Source organism: Coccinella septempunctata, chromosome 9 (assembly GCF_907165205.1).
Source record: "Coccinella septempunctata chromosome 9, icCocSept1.1, whole genome shotgun sequence".
Lineage (NCBI taxonomy): Eukaryota > Metazoa > Arthropoda > Insecta > Coleoptera > Coccinellidae > Coccinella > Coccinella septempunctata.
Genome location: NC_058197.1, coordinates 2,219,383 through 2,245,767, shown reverse-complemented (window position 1 = coordinate 2,245,767; position 26,385 = coordinate 2,219,383).

Sequence of the window (26,385 nt, the reverse complement as noted above, 5' to 3'; positions counted from 1 at the left end):
GCACCCCACCACCCAATTGCCCGTTCCGTCGTCTGATTCGATATTAGATTGCTGTGACTTAAAATTTCTATGGAATCAACGTATTACATTCGTTCAATTTAACTGTCACACGTCGAACTGTTTGTTGATTTATCCTTAACTTCCTATGACCAATTTTGAAGTGTTACTTTTATTAGTTGTATGATGAGCCTTGAGAAAGGAACAAAATAGTTCCGAAACGTTGGCGAATTCATAAGAGATTGTTTTTCAACCTGTCCAAATTCCTGCGATATTTTACCTATTGTGTTCAATCCATTATTTATGATACCTAAAAAGAACATATAAAATATTTTGTTATTTTGTGATACTTGAGCCTAACACTAAAAATACCTGAAATTATAGAGTGTTTTATATAATTATGAGTTTATGAAACATATGCGAATTTAAATGATAATTGTCCAGAGTATTTTTCTTACAGAAAGAATATACTATTATATATTACTGTTAATTTTTTCAAACGTTTCTGATATTATGAAATGATAAAATATCAACAATTGAAAAGTATAAGTTATCGATACAGATAATAACTATCTGGATAAGCAAGTATTGAAGCGCATTAGTATTTCAATTCTTAAGTTTGTTTCGAATCTCGCTGCTCCAAACAATATTTCAAAATTAATAATTTCTAGAGAATTCTTTTTCATCATTTACATTCACGTTGTAGATGGTATACACGTTTTTCCTGAGGAAATAAAAACTATAGAAAGAATGTCCCTGAATAAATTTAACGACTCTGATGTATATGCAGAAATCCATGTAGGTTCCTATATATAAGTACAGAATCGTTATTTTTTATTTTCACCCTAATTATACGGAGCACTGCTATCTACTTCATGAATTTCCTTTTCAATGTCTTAACCGGGAAACCGAAAAATTTTGAGTATATAATAATGAATAAATAAATAAATAAATAAATAATTAAAATGAAATATTCTCATATTATAAGAGTTAAAAACTTGGTTTCTTGAAAAACGGCATGGATTCCCCATCGAGTAACATGTGACTCTGGTGACATGACATTGAATTTTCCAAGATTTCCAGCTTTCAGTATGCTTTAACGATAGAATGGTGCAACATTCAGGAATTGTTGTCGAAGTCATAATGTATTTTGAACAGCATATCCACCAAAAAATTCTTTCGTTTCGTACTTTCATCGAAAAAAATTTGTTTAATTATTATGATCCATCCTATCCTTATTATGCCCAAAATTGACAAGGTATTCCTGGATACGGAATATTCTACTATAGTTTTTCAAAATGAGGAATTATACGGAAATAACTTGATATTAGTCCGAAAGTCACACTAAAACATTTGTAAGGCCTCACTATCTCCAAAATTTAAGACGAAATTCGGAAATTATATTCACGCCCAGTACGAAAAGAAGATATTAAAAAAAAATAACCAATGCAAGTGACATTCAGTAAAGTGAAAATAAAATATCGCCAAAATAATGTCGAAATTAGACACAGTCAAACTTATGCAAGTTTTTGGCCGTCCAACTTCATTTGCTGTTTAGATTAGATATTTTATGATTTCTATGCTGATCCGGCTATCGAAAATATTCAAAATGATTTTGAAAAGGCCGTTTTATAGAAGAAAGTTCTATTTTGAGATGCTGGGGTTCGAACATAAATCGATAATTAATTGCAATATTTCCGAAAAATGCATCAACAATCAAATATCTTATTTCAAAATACTTCAAAGTTCATGCTATACGATTCCTTGTTTTCGCAGGTAGTAATTATGACCAAATCGGTCCGTTGCGGGCGGAAACGTTGAGGGATGGTTTATTGTATTGGTTATACTGTACCTGTGTTATTCTGTACCTGTCACCTAGTCAAAGTAACAAATATTTTACTGTATACTTCAAAACGTCAATGGTTTTGAATAGGGTTTTTTTTGCTTATCAAGAAATAGTAGTCCCGTAGATCAGTTTTGGCACTTTTTTGGTTTCCATGATATTGTTCTGGTTTTTTTTACAGATAAATCCCCTTTGCATTTGTCAAGAGAAATGAGATTTCGATAATTGAGTATGAACGTTGACTTCTATTCTATCTGTCTATTATATTCGTCAATGTAAACTGTTCTTTGTTTCAAGCTCAGGTAATTTCTTTTGAAATTAATTCATTTTAATGAAACATCCTCTACACATCCATATAGCTCATGGAAAACTTCGAAAAACCGAATAAAAAAGTTACTTTCTTCCATCATGCATTTCTTAAAATGGATTGCTGAAATTTATTAGAGAAAATAACGAAAAATTTTGGTTGCAGTAGCCTTTTTCTTGAGGTTGAAACTGGAATAATAATATTCGCGAGAGTACTGAAGCTGGCATATGGAATAATGAGAAAACAATATAAAAAATTTCGGTGCGTAGCGTAGCGTTAGATCTATGACGCCATTATAACTAGTGAAACTGAAAAGAGCAAATTTTTCCAATTATCTGTAGGATATAAATAGTAGATGAATCCCTAAAACAATGTTCTTGAATGACAAAAAAGAGCAGGATTGGAAATTATCCTGGTTATAGTGAACCAATGTCTCAATAAATGAGAGGATGAAATAACTCAAAACAAACGAAATTAATTCAGGAACATAATACACATTGATATAAAAGTGGACAAACAAATCAACAGTTGTTGGTTTTCATATATCTGAGTTGATTTCGTTTATTTATCGCCCTTATTCGAAGGCTCACTCATTTGATATCCTCCTACTTAATTTTTGCTGATAATTAGTATATCTGGTCATATTTTGAAGTTTTAATTTTTTTTATACCGTACTTGGAACGGGACCTAACGTTGTCTTTTGAGTACACCTTACAATTTTTAATTTTTTTTCAAACCTAATGTTTCATTTAGAATACACTCTATATCATAAATGATTCATTATATCAGACTTGCACTCTGAATTCATACATAACCTATTGCTTGATTGCAGGTCAAGAAGCGTTCAGTGGATTGTTTTGCATAGTACTTGAAACAGTACTAACTGTTAACTTTTATGATCCCCTATCAATTTTTATTTGTTTTCAAAATCAATGTTTCATTAAGAATATGCTTCAGGTAAAAAGGTATCGACTGTTTGCTTATACTGCAATCCCAAATAACCCCCAATCTAAGAATATGCTGTAAATTCAAATATCAGACTTGCACTCCAATATTATGAATTTTCTATTTCTTGATCGCAGGTCAAGGAGCGTTCAGTCTTTTACGCATAGTACTTAAAACAGTACTGTTGTCTTTTCTCTACATCTAACAATTTTCAATTTTTTTCGAAGTTAATATTTCATTTTGAATATAGAGCGCGGGCTGGAGTTACAAATCCTACAAAAGTTTTCATTTTATAGGTTTCTCCTTCTTCCTAAAAATCTCAATGTAGTCATTCACATTGAAAAGTTTGATATTAGGATCTTCTTTTCTTCTTATAGATGTCATATTCAAAATCTCCTTCAGAATGAAAGACCTCGTCAAGCGTTTTCTCAGATTTCCGTTCGACACATACTGCATTTTTTCTCCAATATCGGAATTTATTTTCTTCACGACTTTTTGGCTATGTTCATCTTGATTACTTTCTCTTCTTGCAGCGTGAGTGTCGGATTTTTTCTGCGGAACTTTTCCTCTTTTTCGTTCTCCTACATGTGACTTCAGAAAATTCCTGATTTGAACTGTTCTCCTCAAGTCAATTTGTTTAGACTTCAATTTTTCCAATCCCATTCTCAAGATCTTCTTTCTGTCCATCTCGTCTTCCACAATGAAAAAAATATTTGAGTATGAAACGATAAAATTCGATAGTATCAAAGTTAAAAAATGTAAACCACAACACAATATTTGCAGCACGAAGCACATTCACAACTGAATACTTTGTACATCTACTCCGCTGTTATATAGCCCCTCTACCATCCCTCCCTAGCACCCCACCACCCAATTGCCCGTTCCGTCGTCTGATTCGATATTAGATTGCTGTGACTTAAAATTTCTATGGAATCAACGTATTACATTCGTTCAATTTAACTGTCCCACGTCGGACTGTTTGTTGATTTATCCTTAACTTCCTATGACCAATTTTAAAGTGTTACTTTTATTAGTTGTATGACGAGCCTTGAGAAAGGAACAAAATAGTTCCAAAACGTTGGCGAATTCATAAGAGATTGTTTTTCAACCTGTCCAAATTCCTGCGATATTTCACCTATTGTGTTCAATCCATTATTCATGATACCTAAAAAGAACATATAAAATATTTTGTTATTTCGTGATATTTGAGCCTAACACTAAAAATACCTGAAATTATAGAGTGTTTTATATAATTATGAGTTTATAAAACATATGCGAATTTAAATGATAATTGTCCAGAGTATTTTTCTTACAGAAAGAATATACTATTATATATTACTGTTCATTTTTTCAAACGTTTCTGATATTATGAAATGATAAAATATCAACAATTGAAAAGTATAAGTTATCGATACAGATAATAACTATCTGGATAAGCAAGTATTGAAGCGCATTAGTATTTCAATTCTTAAGTTTGTTTCAAATCTCGCTGCTCCAAACAATATTTCAAAATTAATAATTTCTAGAGAATTCTTTTTCATCATTTACATTCACGTTGTAGATGGTATACACGTTTTTTCTGAGGAAATAAAAACTATAGAAAGAATGTCCCTGAATAGATTTAACGACTCTGATGTATATGCAGAAATCCATGTAGGTTCCTATATATAAGTACAGAATCGTTATTTTTTATTTTCACCCTAATTTTACGGAGCACTACTATCTACTTCATGAATTTCATTTTCAATGTCTTAACCGAGAAACCGAAAAATTTTGAGTATATAATAATGAATAAATAAATAAATAAATAAATAAATAAATAAATAAATAAATAAATAATTAAAATGAAATATTCTCATATTATAAGAGCTGAAAACTTGGTTTCTCAAAAAACGGCATGGATTCCCCATCGAGTAACATGTGACTCTGGTGACATGACATTGAATTTTCCAAGATTTTGTAACGTACTTTTCACTTTGACTAATTTTCTTTTAAAGAATGAATGAAAATTATAATAGTTACACTGCGAACGGCAGCTGTTCGCCGGAGAACATTGATGGGTGTGAGGTTCTTTTCTTCAACAAATTTTGGGAGGGCGCCAATTAGTTTTAGTTCCGTTTAAAACATTGAATTCATGGCAAACTAATAAAACCACAAATGACAAATAAGAAGATGTTAAAGGTGAATGATGAAGAAAATATTCATAATTAAAATCCAGGTACTTATTTATTTTCCTGATGTTCAGAACAGTATCGGCACTCACTGAGTTCTTACTTAAGGGTTGGTGGAGATGTCAACTTGGGGATGGTGATGGCTTCGGTTTTCACAGCAATTGTTGATTCCAATATTTGGCGAGACGGCAGTACGGCAGCGAAATCGAGAATTTTTTCTTGGATGAACAAAATTACACCCAGTGAAAGAACCCTGATGAACGATTCAAAAGAATTCAGTAAAAATACAACAAATGATCGTTAAACTCACTTTTTAAAAAGGGTTCTCAAAGCACGAAATCTAATTTTTAATCGATATGTGACTAATCAGTAAGATCACTAGTTTTTATTCGGAAACAAATCCCCTTTCGAGATTATGATCGTGGACGTTAGTCTTCATATAGCATCTGACTGAATTCTTCAAGAAATCCGTACGCTTCGCGATAAGTTTTTTATGCAATCTCGAATACACATGCCATCTCCAAACAAACATCTCCCCAATATTAAATCACACATAGGAAACTATAATACCAGTTTATGGATTACAAATGATTTGCGTTTCCTTGTACAGATGGTAGAATATACTAAACACAATGCTGGAGGAATTAATTCATCAAATTCATTCTTTCAATACCTGATTATAATTTTGTAATGCTACACCACCCCTCTCCGAACCAAAAAAAAAAAATTGTCTTTGAAATGCAATTTTTTTTTTTTTGACTAATTATCGACAAGAATGATTCGTCTATGATGAATATTTTAGAAAAACGTACTTTAAAATATGTACTCAACCAACTAGACTACTTATAATCTAAACGATAATATTGACAACTAACCTAAATAATCCTAACGCCTTATTATCACTATCAGTCTAACTAGTTTGTTTGACTCTATTCCTACTCTAACTAACCTACGGTAACCTATTCTACCTAAATCTATTTTGACTATCCTAACTCAACCTATTCTAAGCTATTTTTGTCCTATTCTTACCTATTTTTGTCCTATTCTAACCTATTTCTGCCCTATTCTAACCTGTTTTTGTCCTATTCTAACCTATTTCTGTCCTATTCTAACCTGTTTTTGTCCTATTCTAACCTATTTCTATTCAAGCTAGCCTATATCTTATCCTATCATAACCTATTCGCTTAACCTACAGCTAAACCTACCTAAGATGTTGGGGGAGTTAATAGACAAATCCTGATCGCGATCAGTTGTCATCCTTTTACGATGAGGGAGGGTATTTTGCATAATAAACGAAAAACAAAATGCAAACGATAGTTCAAATTCAATAAATTCAAAAAAAATCACGAAACGGAAACATCGGAATTAGAGCCGAAATAAGGTTTCATGTCTTTAATATGCCATTTACCATCATGCAACCCTTTTAAATCTTCCAAATAATAACACAAACTCAAAGCTTTCTTATGTACTCTACGCAACACATATTTGGATGCTAACTTCGACGAAAATTTCTTTGTAGCGTCCGATAAAACTTTGTTTCGACGCCAAACCTTCTCTCCTACATTGAAAGAATATTGTTTTCGACGCAAATTATAAGTCCGGGCGTTTCTATCATAAGCTCTATGAAGTCCTTTTTTGATATCATGGAAAATGCTAGCTAACGGTTCAATATTTTCAGCATAAATATCCCTATTTTCAGGTAGCAATTGAATACCGTCAGTAGACTTTATTTGTCCATAATAATCGCCACTGGTAGGAACGTTTCGTCCAAAATTCAAATAAGCCGGGGTATACCCTGTCACTTCATGTTTGGCGGTGTTTAAAGCAAATGCAATTTTTTGGATATCTTTGTCCCGGTCGCAATGATTTAAGCCTTCGATGTAACAGCGAATAGTTGTCCCTACTGTTTGATTCGTTCTTTCCACGAAATCGCATTGAGGTGAATAAACGGCGGTATACCAAATCTTCTGGACTTTATAAGATTCAGCCAATTTCTTCATAGTGCGGCCGGCAAATTGAGCACCGTTATCCGAAATAATGAATTGTGGAATTCCAAACTTCAGAAACACGTCGGATTCTAAAAATTTAACTATATTCTCAGCTGTCGCTTTTTGCATAGGATGCAGTACAACATATTTAGTGAACCAATCCGCTATAACCAGCAAGAATGTATTGCCCCGTTTAGATCTGGGAAATGGACCCATTAAATCCAAAGCAATGACTTGCCATGGAAAATTTACATTTTTCTCCTTTCCCATCAATCCTAGTCCGGGTTTGTTATAAACTTTTTGAGCTCCACAAATTTTACACTGACGAATGAACTTAAGGATATCGAACCTCATTTTAGGCCAATAATAAAGTTCACTGATTCTGGCGAACGTTTTATAAAAACCTAGGTGTCCGCAGGTTGGAGGATCGTGAAATGTTCTTATTATTTCACTGCGCTTGTTATTTGGTATGACGGTTTTCCACTCGGAAATATTTGACTGAACCGGAACATTAGATGGAACAAGTTTATAAAGAATGTCATCTTCAACCTTCCACTGTGGATATTTCTGAGGTTCATTTTTGATTTTAAGACGCATATTACGATACCAATTATCCAAGTTTTCTTCACTAATTGATATAAGACATACTTCACTGGACTCATGAATACGACTAATGGTGAAAGGACGATCGAAATCAGGGGAGGTTAGTATGGGCGAAGCTACCAAAGCTTCTTTTATCTTAAGAAATGCCTCCTCGGCTTGAGGGGTCCATTCGATAGCTTGACGTTTTCTTTTACCCTTTATCAAATCGTTAATTGGAGATATTAAGGTGGAAAAATCACTAATGAAACTTCGGTACCAAGAACACATTCCGATGAATCTTTTGATTTGCGTAGTGGTATTCGGGCGAGGAAAATTTACCATACACGAAATTTTATCAGGATCAGTTTTCAGACCATGACCGTCAACAACATATCCTAAGTACTTTATAGAATTTCGAAAGAAATGACATTTATCCCTAGCACCCCACCACCCAATTGCCCGTTCCGTCGTCTGATTCGATATTAGATTGCTGTGACTTGATTCTATGGAATCAACGTATTACATTCGTTCAATTTAACTGTCACACGTCGGACTGTTTGTTGATTTATCCTTAACTTCCTATGACCAATTTTAAAGTGTTACTTTTATTAGTTGTATGATGAGCCTTGAGAAAGGAACAAAATAGTTCCGAAACGTTGGCGAATTCATAAGAGATTGTTTTTCAACCTGTCCAAATTCCTGCGATATTTTACTTATTGTGTTCAATCCATTATTTATGATACCTAAAAAGAACATATAAAATATTTTGTTATTTTGTGATACTTGAGCCTAACGCTAAAAATACCTGAAATTATGGAGTGTTTTATATAATTATGAGATTATGAAACATATGCGAATTTAAATGATAATTGTCCAGAGTATTTTTCTTACAGAAAGAATATACTATATTACTGTTTATTTTTTCAAACGTTTCTGATATTATGAAATGATAAAATATTAACAATTGAAAAGTATAAGTTATCGATACAGATAATAACTGAAGAAAGATAGCAGAAATTTGGACACTTATTATTCAAAAATTTTATTCAAAATTTGCAATTCAACCTAGATACTACATAACGGAATAGAGCGTGCATGACTATATCAGCAAATGATGGGCTCTCCGGTTGAATTTCGCAATTCCGTTAATAAAGTTGTATGTGGACGATACACTTCTTCTTGTACCGAAATCACAGATAGAAACAACAGTAAGTGTGTTCAATTCCTATCATCAGAAAATGAGATTCACCCTTGAAATGGAAAAAGATTGCAGCATTCCATTTTTGGACCTACTTATTGTAAGGGAAAACAATAAACTTATCACCAACTGGTATACCAAGCCTACACATTCGAGCAGATGTATTAACTACTTGTCTAACCACAGTTATAGCCAAAAGAGAAATGTGGCGTTCAATCTGGTCAACAGAGCTGTATCACTCAGCAATGAGAGGTTCATACCACAAAATTTAGATAAGGTCACGAAAATATTACGAAGGAACAACTATCCACTTCACTACATCAAGACCATAATTAACGAGTACAAAAAAAAACAACAACGGGAGTATGTCACACCGGGATTGGAAGAGCCTTCAGCCAGTAATGATAACAGTGTTAGGAGGTTCACAAGACTAGTTATGTATCCTGGGCTGTCATACCAGATAAACAGGGTGTTTCGGGAGCACAATGTGACAGCTGCCTTTTACAATAAGATCAATGTAAAGAAGAGATTCTTCACCAAGCTCAAAGACGACACCCCCATCCTAAAACAATCAGAGGTGATATACAAGATTCCGTGTGGTGACTGCGAGAGATGTTATGTGGGCCAAACCAAGCAGTTGCTCCAGGACAGAATCAGACAACACCAAAATGACGTAAACAAGAGGGATAAAAGTACACAGAGGACAGAACTAGCCACACATGCAATAGTAAATTCACATAGTATTTACTTCTCGAATGTTTCCATATTGGACAAAGAATCAGGCTATAATAGAAGACTCATTAGTGAAATGATACACATACAAAGACAGTGCACGGTGAATTTTAGAGAGGACACGCAAGACTTAAGCTCGGTGTACCATAGCCTCATAGCTAACATGTAGTTTTGCTCGGTTTGTTAACAACTTTGTGCAATGTTCTGTTTGTTTTATCTTAGCATAGATGGCGTTGACAGCTGTGACATACCACTAACCCAGAGAAAAAAAGAAAAAGAAAATGTATTCTGTGTTAGTCCCCTTTTTAACCTCGACTCTTATAATAGTCTTCAAATATACCCATGTAACAGAACTCAACAAAAAATCTTTCTAGATCAACAATTTTGTGACAATATCTGGCGAATGTCCAACTTATTTTTCTCATGTTTGACGATTCAAAAATTTCTTCTTTAAATAGAATAAAATAAGGTGAGTTCTTTGTCATGGCTTTCGTCTCCTATGTTAAACGTTAAGGTTTACTTGTTTCCCACAGCCTTGAGAAAGGAGAAATGCTTCTCCGAAACGTCGGCAAATTTTGAATAAAATTTTTGAATAATAAGTGTCCAAATTCCTGCTATCTTTCTTCAGTTATTATCTGTATCGATAACTTATACTTTTCAATTGTTAATATTTTATCATTTCATAATATCAGAAACGTTTGAAAAAATAAACAGTAATATAGTATATTCTTTCTGTAAGAAAAATACTCTGAACAATTATCATTTAAATTCGCATATGTTTCATAATCTCATAATTATATAAAACACTCCATAATTTCAGGTATTTTTAGTGTTAGGCTCAAGTATCACAAAATAACAAAATATTTTATATGTTCTTTTTAGGTATCATAAATAATGGATTGAACACAATAAGTAAAATATCGCAGGAATTTGGACAGGTTGAAAAACAATCTCTTATGAATTCGCCAACGTTTCGGAACTATTTTGTTCCTTTCTCAAGGCTCATCATACAACTAATAAAAGTAACACTTTAAAATTGGTCATAGGAAGTTAAGGATAAATCAACAAACAGTCCGACGTGTGACAGTTAAATTGAACGAATGTAATACGTTGATTCCATAGAATCAAGTCACAGCAATCTAATATCCAATCAGACGACGGAACGGGCAATTGGGTGGTGGGGTGCTAGGGATAAATGTCATTTCTTTCGAAATTCTATAAAGTACTTAGGATATGTTGTTGACGGTCATGGTCTGAAAACTGATCCTGATAAAATTTCGTGTATGGTAAATTTTCCTCGCCCGAATACCACTACGCAAATCAAAAGATTCATCGGAATGTGTTCTTGGTACCGAAGTTTCATTAGAGATTTTTCCACCTTAATATCTCCAATTAACGATTTGATAAAGGGTAAAAGAAAACGTCAAGCTATCGAATGGACCCCTCAAGCCGAGGAGGCATTTCTTAAGATAAAAGAAGCTTTGGTAGCTTCGCCCATACTAACCTCCCCTGATTTCGATCGTCCTTTCACCATTAGTCGTATTCATGAGTCCAGTGAAGTATGTCTTATATCAATTAGTGAAGAAAACTTGGATAATTGGTATCGTAATATGCGTCTTAAAATCAAAAATGAACCTCAGAAATATCCACAGTGGAAGGTTGAAGATGACATTCTTTATAAACTTGTTCCATCTAATGTTCCGGTTCAGTCAAATATTTCCGAGTGGAAAACCGTTATACCAAATAACAAGCGCAGTGAAATAATAAGAACATTTCACGATCCTCCAACCTGCGGACACCTAGGTTTTTATAAAACGTTCGCCAGAATCAGTGAACTTTATTATTGGCCTAAAATGAGGTTCGATATCCTTAAGTTCATTCGTCAGTGTAAAATTTGTGGAGCTCAAAAAGTTTATAACAAACCCGGACTAGGATTGATGGGAAAGGAGAAAAATGTAAATTTTTCATGGCAAGTCATTGCTTTGGATTTAATGGGTCCATTTCCCAGATCTAAACGGGGCAATACATTCTTGCTGGTTATAGCGGATTGGTTCACTAAATATGTTGTACTGCATCCTATGCAAAAAGCGACAGCTGAGAATATAGTTAAATTTTTAGAATCCGACGTGTTTCTGAAGTTTGGAATTCCACAATTCATTATTTCGGATAACGGTGCTCAATTTGCCGGCCGCACTATGAAGAAATTGGCTGAATCTTATAAAGTCCAGAAGATTTGGTATACCGCCGTTTATTCACCTCAATGCGATTTCGTGGAAAGAACGAATCAAACAGTAGGGACAACTATTCGCTGTTACATCGAAGGCTTAAATCATTGCGACTGGGACAAAGATATTCAAAAAATTGCATTTGCTTTAAACACCGCCAAACATGAAGTGACAGGGTATACCCCGGCTTATTTGAATTTTGGACGAAACGTTCCTACCAGTGGCGATTATTATGGACAAATAAAGTCTACTGACGGTATTCAATTGCTACCTGAAAATAGGGATATTTATGCTGAAAATATTGAACCGTTAGCTAGATTTTCCATGATATCAAAAAAAGACTTCATAAAGCTTATGATAGAAACGCCCGGACTCATAATTTGCGTCGAAAACAATATTCTTTCAATGTAGGAGAGAAGGTTTGGCGTCGAAACAAAGTTTTATCGGACGCTACAAAGAAATTTTCGTCGAAGTTAGCATCCAAATATGTGTTGCGTAGAGTACATAAGAAAGCTTCGAGTTTGTGTTATTATTTGGAAGATTTAAAAGGGTTGCATGATGGTAAATGGCATATTAAAGACGTGAAACCTTATTTCGGGTCTAATTCCGATGTTTCCGTTTCGTGATTTTTTTTGAATTTATTGAATTTGAACTATCGTTTGCATTTTGTTTTTCGTTTATTATGCAAAATACCCTCCCTCATCGTAAAAGGATGACAACTGATCGCGATCAGGATTTGTCTATTAACTCCCCCAACATCTTAGGTAGGTTTAGCTGTAGGTTAAGCGAATAGGTTATGATAGGATAAGATATAGGCTAGCTTGAATAGAAATAGGTTAGAATAGGACAAAAACAGGTTAGAATAGGACAGAAATAGGTTAGAATAGGACAAAAACAGGTTAGAATAGGGCAGAAATAGGTTAGAATAGGACAAAAATAGGTAAGAATAGGACAAAAATAGCTTAGAATAGGTTGAGTTAGGATAGTCAAAATAGATTCAGGTAGAATAGGTTACCGTAGGTTAGTTAGAGTAGGAATAGAGTCAAACAAACTAGTTAGACTGATAGTGATAATAAGGCGTTAGGATTATTTAGGTTAGTTGTCAATATTATCGTTTAGATTATAAGTAGTCTAGTTGGTTGAGTACATATTTTAAAGCACGTTTTTCTAAAATATTCATCATAGACGAATCATTCTTGTCGATAATTAGTCAAAAAAAAAAAAAATTGCATTTCAAAGACAATTTTTTTTTTTGGTTCGGAGAGGGGTGGTGTAGCATTACAAAATTATAATCAGGTATTGAAAGAATGAATTTGATGAATTAATTCCTCCAGCATTGTGTTTAGTATATTCTACCATCTGTACAAGGAAACGCAAATCATTTGTTATCCATAAACTGGTATTATAGTTTCCTATGTGTGATTTAATATTGGGGAGATGTTTGTTTGGAGATGGCATGTGTATTCGAGATTGCATAAAAAACTTATCGCGAAGCGTACGGATTTCTTGAAGAATTCAGTCAGATGCTATATGAAAACTAACGTCCACGATCATAATCTCGAAAGGGGATTTGTTTCCGAATAAAAACTAGTGATCTTACTGATTAGTCACATATCGATTAAAAATTAGATTTCGTGCTTTAAGAACCCTTTTTAAAAGGTGAGTTTAACGATCATTTGTTGTATTTTTACTGAATTCTTTTGAATCGTTCATCAGGGTTCTTTCACTGGGTGTAATTTTGTTCATCCAAGAAAAAATTCTCGATTTCGCTGCCGTACTGCCGTCTCGCCAAATATTGGAATCAACAATTGCTGTGAAAACCGAAGCCATCACCATCCCCAAGTTGACATCTCCACCAACCCTTAAGTAAGAACTCTGTGAGTGCCGATACTGTTCTGAACATCAGGAAAATAAATAAATACCTGGATTTTAATTATGAATATTTTCTTCATCATTCACCTTTAACATCTTCTTATTTGTGGTTTTATTAGTTTGCCATGAATTCAATGTTTTAAACGGAACTGAAACTAATTGGCGCCCTCCCAAAATTTGTTGAAGAAAAGAACCTCACACCCATCAATGTTCTCCGGCGAACAGCTGCCGTTCGCAGTGTAACTATTATAATTTTCATTTATTCTTTAAAAGAAAATTCGTCAAAGTGAAAAGTACGTTACAAAATCTTGGAAAATTCAATGTCATGTCACCAGAGTCACATGTTACTCGATGGGGAATCCATGCCGTTTTTTGAGAAACCAAGTTTTTAGCTCTTATAATATGAGAATATTTCATTTTAATTATTTATTTATTTATTTATTTATTTATTTATTTATTTATTTATTTATTTATTTATTCATTATTATATACTCAAAATTTTTTGGTTTCTCGGTTAAGACATTGAAAATGAAATTCATGAAGTAGATAGTAGTGCTCCGTATAATTAGGGTGAAAATAAAAAATAACGATTCTGTACTTATATATAGGAACCTACATGGATTTCTGCATATACTTCAGAGTCGTTAAATCTATTCAGGGACATTCTTTCTATAGTTTTCATTTCCTCAGGAAAAACGTGTATACCATCTACAACGTGAATGTAAATGATGAAAAAGAATTCTCTAGAAATTATTAATTTTGAAATATTGTTTGGAGCAGCGAGATTTGAAACAAACTTAAGAATTGAAATACTAATGCGCTTCAATACTTGCTTAACCAGATAGTTATTCTGTATCGATAACTTATACTTTTCAATTGTTGATATTTTATCATTTCATAATATCAGAAACGTTTGAAAAAATAAACAGTAATATAGTATATTCTTTCTGTAAGAAAAATACTCTGGACAATTATCATTTAAATTCGCATATGTTTTATAAACTCATAATTATATAAAACACTCTATAATTTTAGGTATTTTTAGTGTTAAGCTCAAGTATCACAAAATAACAAAATATTTTATATGTTCTTTTTAGGTATCATAAATAATGGATTGAACACATTAAGTAAAATATCGCAGGAATTTGGACAGGTTGAAAAACAATCTCTCATGAATTCGCCAACGTTTCGGAACTATTTTGTTCCTTTCCCAAGGCTCATCATACAACTAATAAAAGTAACACTTTAAAATTGGTCATAGGAAGTTAAGGATAAATCAACAAACAGTCCGACGTGTGACAGTTAAATTGAACGAATGTAATACGTTGATTCCATAGAAATTTTAAGTCACAGCAATCTAATATCGAATCAGACGACGGAACGGGCAATTGGGTGGTGGGGTGCTAGGGAGGGATGGTAGAGGGGCTATATAACAGCGGAGTAGATGTACAAAGTATTCAGTTGTGAATGTGCTTCGTGCTGCAAATATTGTGTTGTGGTTTACATTTTTTAACTTTGATACTATCGAATTTTATCGTTTCATACTTAAATATTTTTTTCATTGTGGAAGACGAGATGGACAGAAAGAAGATCTTGAGAATGGGATTGGAAAAATTGAAGTCTAAACAAATTGACTTGAGGAGAACAGTTCAAATCAGGAATTTTCTGAAGTCACATGTAGGAGAACGAAAAAGAGGAAAAGTTCCGCAGAAAAAATCCGACACTCACGCTGCAAGAAGAGAAGGTAATCAAGATGAACATAGCCAAAAAGTCGTGAAGAAAATAAATTCCGATGTTGGAGAAAAAAAGCAGTATGTGTCGAACGGAAATCTGAGAAAACGCTTGACGAGGTCTTTCATTCTGAAGGAGATTCTGAATATGACATATATTAGAAGAAAAGAAGATCCTAATATCAAACTTTTCAATTTGAATGACTACATTGAGATTTTTAGGAAGAAGGAGAAACCTATTAAATGAAAACTTTTGTAGGATTTGTAACTCCAGCCCGCGCTCTATATTCAAAATGAAATATTAACTTCGAAAAAAATTGAAAATTGTTAGATGTAGAGAAAAGACAACAGTACTGTTTTAAGTACTATGCGTAAAAGACTGAACGCTCCTTGACCTGCGATCAAGAAATAGAAAATTCATAATATTGGAGTGCAAGTCTGATATTTGAATTTACAGCATATTCTTAATGAAACATTGATTTTGAAAACAAATAAAAATTGATAGGGGATCATAAAAGTTAACAGTTAGTACTGTTTCAAGTACCATGCAAAAACAATCCACTGAACGCTTCTTGACCTGCAATCAAGCAATAGGTTATGTATGAATTCAGAGTGCAAGTCTGATATAATGAATCATTTATGATATAGAGTGTATTCTAAATGAAACATTAGGTTTGAAAAAAAATTAAAAATTGTAAGGTGTACTCAAAAGACAACGTTAGGTCCCGTTCCAAGTACGGTATAAAAAAAATTAAAACTTCAAAATATGACCAGATATACTAATTATCAGTAAAAATTAAGTAGGAGGATATCAAATAAGTGAGCCTTCGAATAAGGGCGATAAATAAACGAAATCAACTCAGATATATGAAAACCAACAACTGTTTATTTGTTTGTCCACTTTTATATCAATGTGTATTATGTTCCTGAATTAATTTCGTTTGTTTTGAGTTATTTCATCGTCTCATTTATTGAGACATTGGTTCACTATAACCAGGATAATTTCCAATCCTGCTTTTTTTTGTCATTCAAGAACATTGTTTTAGGGATTCATCTACTATTTATATCCTACAGATAATTGGAAAAATTTGCTCTTTTCAGTTTCACTAGTTATAATGGCGTCATAGATCTAACGCTACGCTACGCACCGTAATTTTTTATATTGTTTTCTCATTATTCCATATGCTAGCTTCAGTACTCTCGCGAATATTATTATTTCAGTTTCAACCTCAAGAAAAAGGCTACTGCAACCAAAATTTTTCGTTATTTTCTCTAATAAATTTCAGCAATCCATTTTAAGAAATTCATGACGGAAGAAAGTAACTTTTTTATTCGGTTTTTCGAAGTTTTCCATGAGCTATATGGATGTGTAGAGGATGTTTCATTAAAATGAATTAATTTCAAAATAAATTACCTGAGCCTGAAACAAAGAACAGTTTACATTGACGAATATAATAGACAGATAGAAAAGAAGTCAACGTTCATACTTAATTATCGAAATCTCATTTCTCTTGACAAATACAAAGGGGATTTATCTGTAAAAAAAACCAGAACAATATCATGGAAACCAAAAAAGTGCCATAACTGATCTACGGGACTACTATTTCTTGATAAGCAAAAAAAACCCTATTCAAAACCATTGACGTATTGAAGTATACAGTAAAATATTTGTTACTTTGACTAGGTGACAGGTACAGAATAACACAGGTACAGTATAACCAATACAATAGACCATCCCTCAACGTTTCCGCCCGCAACGGACCGATTTGGTCATAATTACTACCTGCGAAAACAAGGAATTGTATAGCATGAACTTTGAAGTATTTTGAAATAAGATATTTGATTGTTGATACATTTTTCGGAAATATTGCAATTAATTATCGATTTATGTTCGAACCCCAGCATCTCAAAATAAAACTTTTTTCTATAAAACGGCCTTTTCAAAATCATTTTGAATATTTTCGATAGCCGGATCAGCATAGAAATCATAAAATATCTAATCTAAACAGCAAATGAAGTTGGATGGCCAAAAACTTGCATAAGTTTGACTATGTCTAATTTCGACATTATTTTGGCGATATTTTATTTTCACTTTACTGAATGTCACTTGCATTGGTTATTTTTTTTTAATATCTTTTTTTCGTACTGGGCGTGAATATAATTTCCGATTTCCGTCTTAAATTTTGGAGATAGTGAGGCCTTACAAATGTTTTAGTGTGACTTTCGGACTAATATCAGGTTATTTCCGTATAATTCCCCATTGTGAAAAACGATAGCAGAATATTCCGTATCCAGGAATACCTTGTCAACTTTGGGCATAGTAAGGATAGGATGGATCATAATTCGACTAAAATAGAGGTTTTTATTTAAACAAATTTTTTTCGATGAAAGTACGAAACTAAAGAATTTTTTGGTGGATATGCTGTTAAAAATACATTATGACTTCGACAAAAATTCCTATCGTTAAAGCATACTGAAAACTGAAAATCTTGGAAAATTCTATGTCATGTCACCAGAGTCACATGTTACTCGATGGAGAATCCATGCCGTTTTTTAAGAAACCAAGTTTTTAGCTCTCATAATATGAGAATATTTCATTTTATTTATTTATTTATTTATTTATTCATTATTATATACTCAAAATTTTTCGGTTTCCCGGTTAAGACATTGAAAATGAAATTCATGAAGTAGATAGTAGTGCTCCGTATAATTAGGGTGAAAATAAAAAATATCGATATCCTTAAGTTCATTCGTCAGTGTAAAATTTGTGGAGCTCAAAAAGTTTATAACAAACCCGGACTAGGATTGATGGGAAAGGAGAAAAATGTAAATTTTCCATGGCAAGTCATTGCTTTGGATTTAATGGGTCCATTTCCCAGATCTAAACGGGGCAATACATTCTTGCTGGTTATAGCGGATTGGTTCACTAAATATGTTGTACTGCATCCTATGCAAAAAGCGACAGCTGAGAATATAGTTAAATTTTTAGAATCCGACGTGTTCCTGAAGTTTGGAATTCCACAATTCATTATTTCGGATAACGGTGCTCAATTTGCCGGCCGCACTATGAAGAAATTGGCTGAATCTTATAAAGTCCAGAAGATTTTGTATACCGCCGTTTATTCACCTCAATGCGATTTCGTGGAAAGAACGAATCAAACAGTAGGGACAACTATTCGCTGTTACATCGAAGGCTTAAATCATTGCGACTGGGACAAAGATATTCAAAAAATTGCATTTGCTTTAAACACCGCCAAACATGAAGTGACAGGGTATACCCCGGCTTATTTGAATTTTGGACGAAACGTTCCTACCAGTGGCGATTATTATGGACAAATAAAGTCTACTGACGGTATTCAATTGCTACCTGAAAATAGGGATATTTATGCTGAAAATATTGAACCGTTAGCTAGCATTTTCCATGATATCAAAAAAAGACTTCATAAAGCTTATGATAGAAACGCCCGGACTTATAATTTGCGTCGAAAACAATATTCTTTCAATGTAGGAGAGAAGGTTTGGCGTCGAAACAAAGTTTTATCGGACGCTACAAAGAAATTTTCGTCGAAGTTAGCATCCAAATATGTGTTGCGTAGAGTACATAAGAAAGCTTCGAGTTTGTGTTATTATTTGGAAGATTTAAAAGGGTTGCATGATGGTAAATGGCATATTAAAGACGTGAAACCTTATTTCGGTTCTAATTCCGATGTTTCCGTTTCGTGATTTTTTTTGAATTTATTGAATTTGAACTATCGTTTGCATTTTGTTTTTCGTTTATTATGCAAAATACCCTCCCTCATCGTAAAAGGATGACAACTGATCGCGATCAGGATTTGTCTATTAACTCCCCCAACATCTTAGGTAGGTTTAGCTGTAGGTTAAGCGAATAGGTTATGATAGGATAAGATATAGGCTAGCTTGAATAGAAATAGGTTAGAATAGGACAAAAACAGGTTAGAATAGGACAGAAATAGGTTAGAATAGGACAAAAACAGGTTAGAATAGGGCAGAAATAGGTTAGAATAGGACAAAAATAGGTAAGAATAGGACAAAAATAGCTTAGAATAGGTTGAGTTAGGATAGTCAAAATAGATTCAGGTAGAATAGGTTACCGTAGGTTAGTTAGAGTAGGAATAGAGTCAAACAAACTAGTTAGACTGATAGTGATAATAAGGCGTTAGGATAATTTAGGTTAGTTGTCAATATTATCGTTTAGATTATAAGTAGTCTAGTTGGTTGAGTACATATTTTAAAGTACGTTTTTCTAAAATATTCATCATAGACGAATCATTCTTGTCGATAATTAGTCAAAAAAAAAAAAATTGCATTTCAAAGACAATTTTTTTTTTTGGTTCGGAGAGGGGTGGTGTAGCATTACAAAATTATAATCAGGTATTGAAAGAATGAATTTGATGAATTAATTCCTCCAGCATTGTGTTTAGTATATTCTACCATCTGTACAAGGAAACGCAAATCATTTGTTATCCATAAACTGGTATTATAGTTTCCTATGTGTGATTTAATATTGGGGAGATGTTTGTTTGGAGATGGCATGTGTATTCGAGATTGCATAAAAAACTTATCGCGAAGCGTACGGATTTCTTGAAGAATTCAATCAGATGCTATATGAAGACTAACGTCCACGATCATAATCTCGAAAGGGGATTTGTTTCCGAATAAAAACTAGTGATCTTACTGATTAGTCACATATCGATTAAAAATTAGATTTCGTGCTTTAAGAACCCTTTTTAAAAGGTGAGTTTAACGATCATTTGTTGTATTTTTACTGAATTCTTTTGAATCGTTCATCAGGGTTCTTTCACTGGGTGTAATTTTGTTCATCCAAGAAAAAATTCTCGATTTCGCTGCCGTACTGCCGTCTCGCCAAATATTGGAATCAACAATTGCTGTGAAAACCGAAGCCATCACCATCCCCAAGTTGACATCTCCACCAACCCTTAAGTAAGAACTCAGTGAGTGCCGATACTGTTCTGAACATCAGGAAAATAAATAAGTACCTGGATTTTAATTATGAATATTTTCTTCATCATTCACCTTTAAAATCTTCTTATTTGTGGTTTTATTAGTTTGCCATGAATTCAATGTTTTAAACGGAACTAAAACTAATTGGCGCCCTCCCAAAATTTGTTGAAGAAAAGAACCTCACACCCATCAATTTTCTCCGGCGAACAGCTGCCGTTCGCAGTGTAACTATTATAATTTTCATTTATTCTTTAAAAGAAAATTCGTCAAAGTGAAAAGTACGTTACAAAATCTTGGAAAATTCAATGTCATGTCACCAGAGTCACATGTTACTCGATGGGGAATTCATGCCGTTTTTTGAGAAACCAAGTTTTTAGCTCTTATAATATGAGAATATTTCATTTTAATTATTTATTTATTTATTTATTTATTTATTTATTTATTTATTTATTCATTATTATATACTCAAAATTTTTTGGTTTCCTGGTTAAGACATTGAAAATGAAATTCATGAAGTAGATAGTAGTGCTCCGTATAATTAGGGTGAAAATAAAAAATAACGATTCTGTACTTATATATTGGAACCTACATGGATTTCTGCATATACTTCAGAGTCGTTAAATCTATTCAGGGACATTCTTTCTATAGTTTTCATTTCCTCAGGAAAAACGTGTATACCATCTACAACGTGAATGTAAATGATGAAAAAGAATTCTCTAGAAGTTATTAATTTTGAAATATTGTTTGGAGCAGCGAGATTTGAAACAAACTTAAGAATTGAAATACTAATGCGCTTCAATACTTGCTTAACCAGATAGTTATTCTGTATCGATAACTTATACTTTTCAATTGTTGATATTTTATCATTTCATAATATCAGAAACGTTTGAAAAAATAAACAGTAATATAGTATATTCTTTCTGTAAGAAAAATACTCTGGACAATTATCATTTAAATTCGCATATGTTTCATAAACTCATAATTATATAAAACACTCTATAATTTTAGGTATTTTTAGTGTTAAGCTCAAGTATCACAAAATAACAAAATCTGCGACCTGCGATCAAGAAATAGAAAATTCATAATATTGGAGTGCAAGTCTGATATTTGAATTTACAGCATATTCTTAATGAAACATTGATTTTGAAAACAAATAAAAATTGATAGGGGATCATAAAAGTTGACAGTAAGTACTGTTTCAAGTACTATGCAAAAACAATCCACTGAACGCTTCTTGACCTGCAATCAAGCAATAGGTTATGTATGAATTCAGAGTGCAAGTCTGATATAATGAATCGTTTATGATATAGAGTGTATTCTAAATGAAACATTAGGTTTGAAAAAAAATTAAAAATTGTAAGGTGTACTCAAAAGACAACGTTAGGTCCCGTTCCAAGTACGGTATAAAAAAAATTAAAACTTCAAAATATGACCAGATATACTAATTATCAGCAAAAATTAAGTAGGAGGATATCAAATAAGTGAGCCTTCGAATAAGGGCGATAAATAAACGAAATCAACTCATTCCGCGTCGAGATGTCATCGTGTGAAGATGTGCCATATGACCGCTCAGCGAGTCCGAGTGTTTCGGAAAATTCAGATAGAATTTGCAGTTGTTGCAATCGAAAAGTGGGTGAATCCTACACCAAATGTTCCAAGTGCGATGAAATATTTCATCCCTCATGTTTAGTAAAAGCAGCCAAGAGGAAGAATGCTACTTGCCGCCACGTAGCATCTGAAGGAGGTCAATCTCATGACGAAACTATTTTTAAGACGGAAAACAAGATACTTCGTATTGAAATTCAGTACTTGAAGTCACTTCTGGAAGAAACGAAAAGTAAGAATTCGATTTTAGTCGAGAATAATAGTCTTTTAAGGGATAAGATCTCCAGTCTTGCACAACAATTAAAATCATGTAAAAACATCCCAAAAAAAATTGTCAACACATTTGCTCAAGATAAGGCAGCAGACCCCGCCAATGGTTCAGCCAGTACGTCTGTGAACAATACATACTGTTCTATGGTGAAGGCAAATTCCAGTAAAGCGCAGTCGCGTGCTCTCCAACCGCAAGTGTCATTCGAGCATCCGCATCCGCGAATAGTTGTAAACAATCCTGAAAACCAAGAGTCTGAACCAACTATTAGGACCAACGATTTCTCATTATCGAACTCCATTATGAAAGACACTGATAACAATCTAGAATGGTCTACAGTTGAAAGAAAGAAAGGAAAACGAGAATCAAGAAATAGCAAGAAAATATGTTATGGAACTAAAACTAACTGTGAAGATAATACAATCAAGGGTGCCATCCGTAGACGGTGGATTTATGTTGGGAAAATCGCAGGAAAACAGGTCTCGGAGCAGGATATACGGTCTTTCTTGGGAGATATGGATGATAACGAACTTATAATTGTGAAAAAACTCAACACAATTGGGCAAAACTCCGCTTTAAGCATTGGCTTACCAGGCGACACAGCATATAATAAGATTTTTTGCGAGACTTTCTGGCCTGAAGGTGTCGTTCTTAGGGATTTCTCTTTCGACCGAAATTTTTTTCGGAAGAGCAGAATGAACCAGAACAGCTAAATTGATCTATCAAATTTGGTAAGTCCAAACCCACCAGGGACTTTAGCCTTGTTCACCAGAATGTTCAGTCTTTGGGTACAGCTATGAACGGCCTACAGCTAATGGCTCAAGAGGAAAACTCAGACGTAATAGCTATTACAGAACACTGGAAGTCCAAGGATGAACTTCCTGTCTACAAGATAATCGAATACAAGTTAGTTTCAAGTTTCTGCCGTTCAAGAGGGAGACATGGTGGATGTGCAATCTACATCAGAGAAGAACTGAAATTCACTGAAAGGTCGGACTACAATCTTATTAGTATACCAAATGTCATTGAGTGTTCTTCAGCTCAAATTCATTCAAATAATCATAAAATACTGATTATATGTGTTTATAGGCCTAATTCCCAACCTTTGGCAGATGTGGATCTGTTCTTAGAGAAACTTAAGACTATTCTAGAGAAATGTACACTTGAGAGAGCTCCTTTCATTTTGGTGGGAGATTTCAACCTGGACATCCTGTCAGGATCTCATGACAGTGTTGGGTTTATATCACTCCTGGAGAGTTTCAACTTGGAACCCTTGATTCGTCAGCCCACACGACCCTCATCGGGAACCTGTCTGGATAATGTTATAACCCCCCTGGTGGGACAAGCTAAGGTGATCGAACATCATATATGTGACCATTCCGCCCTGAAATTCACTTCCAACCTCAATTTCACTACTGATCGCAGAATAAAGTCGGCCAAGAGGAGAATAATAAATGATGAGTCCACCGATATCTTCCTCCAAGAGCTGTCTCTGTTGAGTTGGGATGACATCTTTGTAAATTCATCTGACCCTAACCATCTTTGGAATATATTCCATAGCCGATTTTTTCAGACATTTGATAGATGTTTTCCTAAGGTAACCATTCATCCTTCAACATCCAGGAATAACTTCAAGCTAACACTTGAACTAATAAACATGAAAAAACATCTCGACTTATTATACATACTTTCTTTCTCTAGATCTGAATTGAAAGACACGTATAAGTCAGTGAAGAAACATTATGATAGTCTCCTGTCGAGGGCGAGGAGGGACCACTTCAGTTACTTCATAAGAAACTCTGAAAACAAGTCAAATGCCTCCTGGAAGGTGATAAATTCTCTTACAAAAAGTAAGACTTCTCCGGCTTCTTCTTGTGATCTGGACGATTCTTCCTTGTGTCCGAATGAGTTCAATAATTTCTTCGTTGATTTTCCTACTGCGCTGACTGAATGTCTGGAGAGAGGTTCTAGCACAGAGCGGGACAGACTTGATAAATCCTTCTATATGTTTGATGTTACACATGATGAAGTTCGGAAAACAGTTAAAGCTCTAAAATATAAACTTTCATGTGGCTATGACGAGATACCAATCAAGATACTCAAATTATCGATTGAATTCATTATTGCACCCCTTTGTTTTATAGTTAACCGCTCATTCAAAGAGGGAATTTTTCCTGACCAACTCAAGATTGCTATTGTGAAACCCTTTTATAAAAGGGGTCCTGTTGATGATCCCAATAGCTATAGGCCTATCAGCATTCTGTCTGCTTTTTCCAAGGTCTTCGAAAAAATATTGACCAACAGATTACTGAATTTTTTCTATAAATTTGATGTGATTTCAGCTTGTCAGCATGGATTTGTGAGAAACAGAAGCATTGAAACTGCTACTTATGAGCTTATTAATGAAGTCTTAGTTTCCCTTGAGAGTGGTGAGGTGCCTATGGGACTATTCTTAGATTTAACAAAGGCCTTCGATTGTGTGGAGCATGAAAGACTGCTGGAGATCCTTGATGACTGTGGAATAAGAGACAATCAATTAAAGTTAATAGATAGCTACCTTACATCTCGCAAACAGATAGTTGTTATGGAGGTTGATGGTGAATTAGTCAAGTCAGACATAAGAGAGAATAAGATGGGCGTTCCTCAGGGAAGTATTCCGGGACCTATTCTTTTTATCATCTACATCAACAAGTTACCTAAGGCAAAAGTCTCAGCTAAGTATTCTATGAGGATGTTTGCTGATGACACCAACTATTTGCTAAAATCTTCGGATATAGTGTCAGCTGTTGTGGACTCGAACAATGTTTTGAAGTCTGTGGGTGATTGGTTTCAAGATCACAATCTTATCTTAAATATTGACAAGACACAGTGATTTTTCTTCTACACTGAAAAATCCAAACTGAACTATCCTTCATCAGTGAATATTGCTAATAGCAATGTTGTGGTCAAACATAGTGTTGTATTTTTGGGACTTGTTTTAGATAGACACTTGAAGTGGGGACCTCATACTGAACAACTTAGATGTAGGCTCAACTCCATTTGTTATATGCTCTTTATGTTAAGGGATCAGATTGATTTTGACCTAATGAAGATTATATATTACTCTAATTTCCAGTCAATTATGTCCTATGGGATTATTTTTTGGGGTAACTCTTCCCATGTAGGTTATTTATTCATAGTTCAAAAGAGAGCTTTAAGAACTATGCTCAATCTGGGCTTTAGAGAATCTTGTAGGGGTTTATTCAAAAGTAATAATATTCTTACCATATATGGACTTTACATATATAGATTACTGATTTTCTTCCGCAATCATAGCCGCTATTTTGAGTTACATAGAAACCAGAATGCTACCAGAAGAATGTTTCCATATTCAGTTCCATCCCACAAGACCTCATTAAGAGGTAAAAGCGTTGAATGTATGTCAATATCTTTATTCAATATATTGCCCTCTCAGATTAGAAAACTTTCATGCCCTTCCAAATTCAGAAAATCTTTGTACACTTTAATCTTGAATTGTGAACCATACGATATTTGTGAGTTCAAAGAATTTTGTAAAAACCAATGATATTTTATATTTGGCTTTGACATGTCCCATTTTTACAAACTTTGTAATTATCTGGAATCAATAAATACTATTACTATTACTATTACTATTACTATATGAAAACCAACAACTGTTGATTTGTTTGTCCACTTTTATATCAATGTGTATTATGTTCCTGAATTTATTTCGTTTGTTTTGAGTTATTTCATCCTCTCATTTATTGAGACATTGGTTCACTATAACCAGGATAATTTCCAATCCTGCTTTTTTTTGTCATTCAAGAACATTGTTCTAGGGATTCATCTACTATTTATATCCTACAGATAATTGGAAAAATTTGCTCTTTTCAGTTTCACTAGTTATAATCGCGTCATAGATCTAACGCTACGCTACGC